At 35.8% G+C, this 8734-nt stretch overlaps 1 non-coding gene across 1 annotated transcript; it reads right to left on the reverse strand.

Moving 5' to 3' along the window:
• Positions 1-425: 425 nt before the first annotated feature.
• Positions 426-532, reverse strand: LOC112534905. The gene has a single exon (XR_003079132.1). It is a non-coding gene; the product is annotated as a small nucleolar RNA R71 (small nucleolar RNA).
• Between the last annotated feature and the right edge of the window lie 8202 nt (positions 533-8734).

Below are 8734 nucleotides of genomic sequence, written 5' to 3' on the forward strand. Positions count from 1 at the left end.
GATCGGGAGGAATGAAACCAAGCAAAGGAATAGTTAAGAATGGTAACTCCACCTAGGGAGAGAACCATGCAAGAGTATGCACGCCCAACTGTTAATGGAGCCACATCGAGTATTATTAGACCAAACATTACGAAAAATAATTTCGAGATTAAGCCCAATATCATTCAAATGGTGCAAAACAATTGCATGTTTGATGGTTTACCAGATGAGGACCCAAACACTCATTTGGATGATTTTCTTAAGATATATGATACCTTTAAGATTAATGGGATATCAAATGATGCTAGTAGATTGAGGCTATTCCAATATTCATGGAGGGATAAGCCTAAGAAATGGTTGAAATCATTTCCAGTTGGGACATTTACAACTTGGAATCAGATGGCCGAGAAATTCTTGGAGAGATACTTTCCACCTTCTAGATGACCAAGTTAAGGAATGACATAGCAGGATTTCTTTAGTAGGAGAATGAAACTTTATATGATTATTGGGAATGGTTCAAGGATTTACTGAGGAGCTGTCCACTTTATGGTTTACCTTTATGGCTACAAATTTAGACATTCTTTAATGGGTTGAACTACGCAAGTAAACAATCTATTAATGCAGCAACAGATGGATTATTAAACAATAAGGCTTTAGAGCAAGCTATGGACCTTATTAAGGATATGGCAGTCATAAATTAACAGTGGTAAAATACCAGAGAGTAGGTTTGAGTCAAAGGAAGTGGGATCCATGCAGCAGACCCCATGGTAGCTGTAAATGCACAATTACAGACCATGAACAAAAAGATGGATGCTTTGACTATGTCTTTATCTAGAAGACATGCACAAGTTATAAATTGCGATTGGTGTGGGGTTGGTCATCAAAGTCAAGAATTTCAAAATGGAAATACTTTTGCTAAGCCGGAGGAGGTTGATTATATGGGAAATGCTCCTAGGTAGTAGAACAACCCCTATAGCAATACTTATAATCCAGGGTGGAGAAATTATTTGAATTTCTCTTAGCAAAATCAGAATCAGCAAAGACCTCCACCACTAGGATTTCAACAGCAAAATCAGCAACAAGCTCCCTCTAGGAAGAGCAACCTCGAATAGATGATGGAAAAGTTCATATCAGCTTCTGAAACTCGATTTCAATCTATAAAAACCACTCTTAGGAACCAGCAGGCTTCGATTCACAATTTAGAGATTCAAGTGGGACATATTGCAAAATTGTTGAGTAGAAGGCCTTAAGAAAGTTTGCCAAGTAACACCAAAGCTAATCTTAAGGAGCAGCTTAAAGTTATTATATTGAGAAGTCGTAAGGAACTGGGAACTAAGGCAAAAGAAGTAGAAGAGATTTAAACTACAGTTGAAGAAGTAGTTTAAGTAAAGATGGGTGAAGGGGTTGAAGTGGAAGAAAAAGTAAAAGCATCACCAAAGCCTACCCCTCTTTTGAAGGAATATAAACCAATGGTATCCTTTCCAACCTGTCTTCAAAAAGAGAATATGGATACCTAATTTGGTAAGTTTCTTAAACATTTTAAACAATTGTATATTAACATACCTTTCATGGAAGCTCTTTTGCAGATGCCCAAGTATGCGATATTCTTGAAGGAACTCCTCTCTACCAAGAGCAATCTTGAGGAAGTGTCAATGGTGAAACTGTTGGAGAAGAGCTCAGTAATCATTTAGAGGTGATTACAAAAGAAGCTAAAAGACCTAGGGAGTTTTATTAGCAATTTAAATGTTGACTATGCATTGGTTGATTTAGGGGCAAGCATTAGTGTTATGCCTTCTAAAATTTTAAGAAACTAGGATTTGGAGAACCTAAGCCAACACTTATTAAGATTCAATTAGATGATAAATTTGTTGTATGCCTTAGGGGTATCATTAAGGATGTGTTAGTTAAGGTTCAAAAATTTGTATTTCCTATCAATTTCATAATTATGGATATGAATGAAACTGTCGATGTTTCTCTTATTTTAGAAACACCCTTCCTTACTACAGCTAGAGCCATCATTGATGTGCATGATGGTAAGCTTATTCTTAGAGTAGGGGAAGAGAAAGTGACTTTTCAGATTTCCTAATACTATGAAACATCCGCTTGTACTTGACGACCTGGACTTTTGTGATGATAAGATTGAACATGAAACTATGAATTTAATCTCATCTATGTTGCTAAAGATCTTCTTGAGTTATGTTTGGTACAGGAACAGGAAAAATGCGAGATGGTAGATAACTTAGAGCACCTTGCTTATCTTGAGGCAGCAAAACCAATAAGAAAGAAGGCATTTTGAGTCTATTGAAATGCTAAAGAAAGAGAGGATGAGATCATCTTATGAGGACTCACCAACCTTGGGACTTAAGCAATTCCTATCTCATCTAGAATATGCATTCTTAATAGAGGGATCCAAATTATCAATAATAGTTAATGCTGAATTACTGGAAGATAAAAAATGTAAGCTATTGGAGGTGTTGAGAAGGCTCCAAAGGGCAATAGCTTGGAAAATTACGGATATTAAGGGAAGAAGCTCTTCATTTTGCACACACAAGATCTTAATGGAAGAAGAATCCAAGACTATAGTGCAACCCCAAAGGCATCTCGACCCTAATGTGAAGGAGGTAGTAAAGAAGAAAGTGATCAAGCTCCTTGATGCGGGGATATTTATCCTATTTCAAATAGTTCTTGGGTAAGTCCAGTACAAGTGGTGCCTAAGAAAGAAGGTATGACAGTCATGCTAAATGAAAATAATGAACTGATATTAAACAAACGGTAACAGGTTAGAGAGTGTGCATCGACTATAGGAAGTTGAAAGATGCCACTAGAAAAGATCATTTTCCATTGCCTTTTATTGATCAGATGCTGGAAAGACTATCAGGGCATAAATATTACTACTTCTAACGTGGGATGTCGGGGTAATTTTCAGATTCTAATATCTCCTAAAGATCAAGAAAAGACCACTTTCACATGCCCATATGCAAACTTTGCCTACAAAAGAATGCCATTTGGTCTGTGTAATGCATCAACTACATTTCAGAGGTGTATGATGGGCATATTTGATGACTTAGTAGAGGACATTATGGAAATTTTTATGGATGATTTTTCTCTTCATGGGAATTCATTTGAACAATGTTTAAACATTTGGAGAGGGTTTAAATTAGGTGTGAGGAAACCAACTTGGTTCTGAATAAGGAGAAATGCCATTTCATGGTATAAGAGGGTATCATTTTAGGACATAAAATCTCAAGTAAGGGAATTGAGGTGGATCGAGCAAAAATTGAGACTATTGAGAAACTACTACCTCCATCATCTGTAAAAGCTATTAGGAGTTTTCTTGGACATGCGGGTTTTTACCGAAGATTCATTAAAGACTTCTCCAAAATAGCTAAACCCCTTACTAGGGTTTTGGAAAAAGATGTTGATTTTGTGCTTAATGAGGAATATATGATAGCTTCTTCCTCTATAAAAGCAAAACTTGTTAATGCCCCAATAATGGTAGCACCAGACTAGAGTCTACCATTTGAGTTCATGTGTGATGGTAGTAATTTCACTGTTGGAGCCGTTCTTAGTCAAAGGAGAGAAAAACACATTCAGACCATCTATTATATAGGTAAAATGATGATAGAGGCGCAAATAATTACACTACTTTTGAGAAAGAATTGCTTGTCGTTATCTTTGCTTTTGACAAGTTTCGATCATATACCTGACATTATCAAAAGTGATTGTGAACACTAATCACTTAGTATTGAGGCATTTGTTCCTTAAGATTGATGCAAAATTGAGATTAATAAGATGCGTTTTACTTCTGCAGGAATTTGACTTAGAGATATAAGATAAGAGGGGAGCAGAAAACTTGGCAAGCTAACCATTTATCACGCTTAGAGAACCCTCATTTAGAGGAATTACATGAAGAGGATATTAATGATCATTTTTCGAATGAGCAATTGTATGCTATGGTGAGATTGGTAAGTAATTTCGATGTTTCTATTCCATGGTATGCTAATTTTTAAAATTACCTTATTGCCAGAAAACTTCTGCAGGATTATTCTTATTATCAAAAGAAGAAATTCTTTGCTGATTTGAAATATTACTTTTGGGAAGATCCATTTTTGTTTAAAATTTATGCTGATAGGATAATAAGGAGGTGTATAGCATGGCCGGAATCCATGGGCATTCTTGGTTATTGCCATAATGGACTAGCTGGGGGACATTATGGGGTAAGCAGAATAGCTTAAAAAGTACTGGAAGCAGGATTTTATTAGCCAGCTCTATTCAAAGATAGCCATGCATTCGTGCAAGAATGTGATCATTAGCAACGTACAAGTAACATTTCGTCTCATGATGAGATGCCCTAACATTGCATACTTGAATGTGAAGCTTTTGATGTATGGGGTATCGACTTTATGGGACCATTTCCTAATTATTTTGGTAATAAATATATTTGGTGGCTATTGAGTAGGTTTCTAAATGAGTTGAGGCATAATTTCTGCCTCGTAATGATGCTAGAGTAGTAGTAAAATTCTTACAAAAGATTTTTTGTAGATTTGGCATCCCTAAGGCCATTATTAGTGATAGGGGCACTCACTTTTACAATATTCAATTAGAGAAGGTATTAAGAAGGGTTGGTGTCACGCATAAACTTGCCACCCTTTATCACCCTCAAACTAGTGGCTAAGTAGAAAACACGAATAGAGAACTCAAAAGCTTGATGATGCTATCTAGGTCTATAGAACTATTGAGCGGTCTAGGAAGGACTGGTTTATAAATCTTGATGATGCTATCTAAGTTTATAGAATTGCCTTTAAAATAGCCTTGGGCACCACTCCTTATAGATTAGTATATGGAAAATCTTGCCATCTACTTATTGAGATTGAACATAAAGCTTTTTAGGCTATAAAATAGGTTAATCTTGATCTAGCTAGTACATGTATGAAAAGGAAATTACAGCTTAATGAGCTGGATGAATGGCAGTTTCATGCTTATGAGAATGTCCATCTAACAATAGAACGCGCAAAGAAGTGGCATGATTCTCGGATCAATCCTAAAATAGAATTTCAAGTTAGAGATAAGGTACTCATGTTCAACTTGCAACTTTGGCTCTTTCTAGGTAAGTTAAAATCCCTTTTGGCAGGTCCGTTTATAGTTAAATAAGTTTTTTCGTATGAAGCAGTTGTGTTTACGCATCCTGAAAAGGGTGAAATTAAAGTTAATGGCTATAGATTAAAATTGTATCGTGGAGGAGAGATTGACTTGGGAAAAGAAGTCTTACAACTTCTCAAGTCAACATAAAAAAGTATATGAATGTTTAGTTAATATGACATTAAAGAAGCGCTTGGTAGGAGGCAACCTACTTTTATTTATTATTTGTTATTACTATTATTTTTTGATTACGTTATTTTCAGTTTTTAATGGTTTATACAATAATGGGCCCACATTCCAAATTTATTTTGGCTTTAGTTTAGTTTTTAGGATTAAGCCCATTTTAAATTTAATTAGGATCGAATATAGGATATTAATGTTTTATTTAAATTAGGAATAACTTAGTAGTTATATCCTAATTGATCTTTTCTTTTATTTTTCTATAGGACTTAGGAGTTTAATTTCATTAAGATATCTAGAATCTTAGTTTTATTATAATGAACATTCCAATTTCGACAAGGATTAGAACTCTTGAGATTAGCTCTATAAATAGAACTTGCTTCACTTCCTCTAGGTTTCACATTCTTTTCACCATAAGCCATGAGTTCTAGGGATACTCATGTATATGATGCTCCTTGATAACCATCACCATCTCCACCACCATTTATAGATAGGCGTAGAACAAAATCACCCATACCACATCCAATTAAGTTTGGGAGGAGGAATTTTTCTTTACCCTATTCATCATCACCTAGAAGGTGGTACCACACTATAAGAAGAGGAAGCTGTGAGATCCAAGGCCTAAAGAATTTACTTCTATCTTAGCCTATCAAAGAGCATATCCTAAACCCAATGCGTATGTATACTCTTTGGATGAAATAGTGGAGAATGAATGCCTTTAAAGAGTTAATCAAGAGAGATACCTTTATGGAGATAACATTTTGGAGGAAGCCCCAAAATCTGACAATAGTATAGAAAGTGATCCTAGTGAGCATAGTGATTGGGAAGGAGACGAAGGTAGTTGTCCTACTCCAACACCGTGAGGACTCCCAAGGAAGCACGCTTGTGCTACTTCAACACTGAAAAGGGGGTAAGGACACCCAAGGAAGGTTGAGCAACCTTCTATAATTAAGAGATGGACAGGCCATCCAAGAAAGTCATTGTGAACGTCTTGAGATAGGAGAATTGGAATAAAAGTTTGATTAGTAGTCTTAGCATCCTAGATTTCTATCTTTTGGTTTTGCTATTTTAGATTTCATAAACCTTTAGTTTTGTGCTCTCTTTTTATTTATTAATAAAATTTAGTTTGATTTAAATTTGATTCTATTCATCATTAGTTTATATTTTTATTACTATTTTGCTTCTTATTTATGTTTGTTTAAAATAAAGCATGGGAAAAGTAATTAAGGTTAAGCAAAGTAAAGTGTTATCTTTGGAAAACTGCGCGACATGGTTACCCACATGACTGTGTGGTGTCCCTATGTGGAATCAATGGAACATATCACATAGGGAAAGACACGCCTGTATCCTTCCCATGTTGGATGCCTAAAACCCACTGAAGTAAATTTCTATCACACGAGGAAGCAACATGGCCGAGTCCCTCCCGTGCGACATTAAAATCTTGATTCCATAAATAGTTAATAAGACAAAACTTTAGCCACTTTTCTAATTTTTCTTTCTCATTTCCACTCTTTCTCATCTCTTTTGGTTTCTTTTTCTTTTTTTTTATCCCCAAATACCATTTTTACCTAAATAAAATTTCTTAGCCCCAAACACCTATTATCTATTCATTTCTTGACAATGTGTCCAAAGAAAAGTCGTTCAAGAAAGAGAACTCCTTCTCAAGTCCCTACCAAATGACCAAGAAGTGTTAGTTCTTCATCTTAAGCTCCTACTTCCGCCGCTACTTTGGTTTCATTCGACTGAAATTATCCTTTGGTACAGCTTTATGACAACGTTTCAAGGGCACGATTTGAGAATTTGGCCAACTAACGGTTTTGCCCAACTCGCCATTTTGATTAGGACTTCATGCGTTCTATCTATTTTAAAGAACAACTACGGGGATGGGTTGAACAATTAGCTTAGAAAAAGTTCTTCGAAATATCGGAACCCACTTATAGAGAAATAACTTTAGAGTTCTTGTGCACCTTGCATTTTGAGGTCGATCGTATGAGAAAAACAATCAAGTTTCATTTGGGAAGAAAATATCACGATATGTCAGTGAATGAGATTGCCATCACTATTGGCATTTATACGGAGGAAGAGGTAGCATCTGCTGCTTACAAGCATGCGCCTTTTAAATTCTTTGGAGATCAAACTCCAAAAGGTGTTTGGGCCAAATTGGCACCAAAATGCTCCTAAGTATCTAACCTCTAACTCCAAAGCCTCTCTTTTGATTCTTTTCCTCTATGATTTATGCACTTTTTTGCTGATTACTACCATTACGGTCGAGGTGAGAGTGGTGGCCATTGAACCCATCGAGATTTATTTTATTTGTTGTGCTTGGAAGAGGGTATTCGGTGTAATGTTGCCTTGTGTCTATTAGTATATTTGCTTGATCAGGCTAAGAAATTGGAGAAAGGCTATTTGTGCGAGGGTATGTATATTGCCAAGCTTGCAAAGAATTTGGGTATTTTTAAAGGCTTATCAGCGATGATATTGGATGGATTGCTGAAATTAATAGGACTAGAGACTTGCAAGGCATGGTTAAGGATAAGCAAATTCTTCCTAACGTACTGCCTTCGTAAGATGACTTGAGTTTGATTTGCCCACCGACCCTCCACCATTCATCGTAACTACCCCTTGTATATCGACTATTCCTCCAATCGATCGACCTTCTTCTTCCTTTTTTCATCCTCCGCCTACTAGAGTTGAGCCATATAAGGATTGGTTGGATTATAATTTTGTACGGACGGATGAGGGTCAGAAGCCCATAGAATTTGAGCAACAAATTTGCAAATTAGAAATGTAAATGCATGGGCTTCAATGTCGAGAAAATAAGTTGCTTCATAATCAAGCTCAAATGATGGGAATGCTTCGGAATCAATAGAGATGATGCATCATCAACAAATGAATATGGATTGGCTCTAGAACTCGATGAATGGTAGCCTCAGGGCTACACCCCGCTAAGACCTCTTTCGAGTTTCTATCAGGCTCATCAAGTTCAACAAGATTATAGAGCAAGTGTCCATGACATTAATTTTGACAATAGCGATGAGGAGGAAGACGATGCTGATGAATAATGATCGTGGCATAGAAGGCTGAACTTTTATTAACCTATCGAGTTTTTGAACAATTTGATTTGTTTTTAGTTTTACTTTTATTTGTTTTGTTTTATATCTGAATTGAGCTGTTATTAATTATGTCTCCTTTATGTTCTTGTTAGATATGTTTCTTTCAGTTTTAGTTAACAATCTTTTGGTTAATTTAGTGTATTTTTATGTTTGCATGACTACTTATTCCTTCTACTTTTACTACAATTTTAATCTGTCTTAATTAGACAGGAGCTTGCAAGATTTGGATTTGCACTCAAAATTATGCAACTTACTTGATTCTAGGGCATCTTTTCTCTTCCTTTGTTTTCATAATATATACAAACTCATTGAGGACAATATGT

This window comes from Ricinus communis, chromosome 1, assembly GCF_019578655.1.
Source record: "Ricinus communis isolate WT05 ecotype wild-type chromosome 1, ASM1957865v1, whole genome shotgun sequence".
In the NCBI taxonomy this organism is placed as follows: domain Eukaryota; kingdom Viridiplantae; phylum Streptophyta; class Magnoliopsida; order Malpighiales; family Euphorbiaceae; genus Ricinus; species Ricinus communis.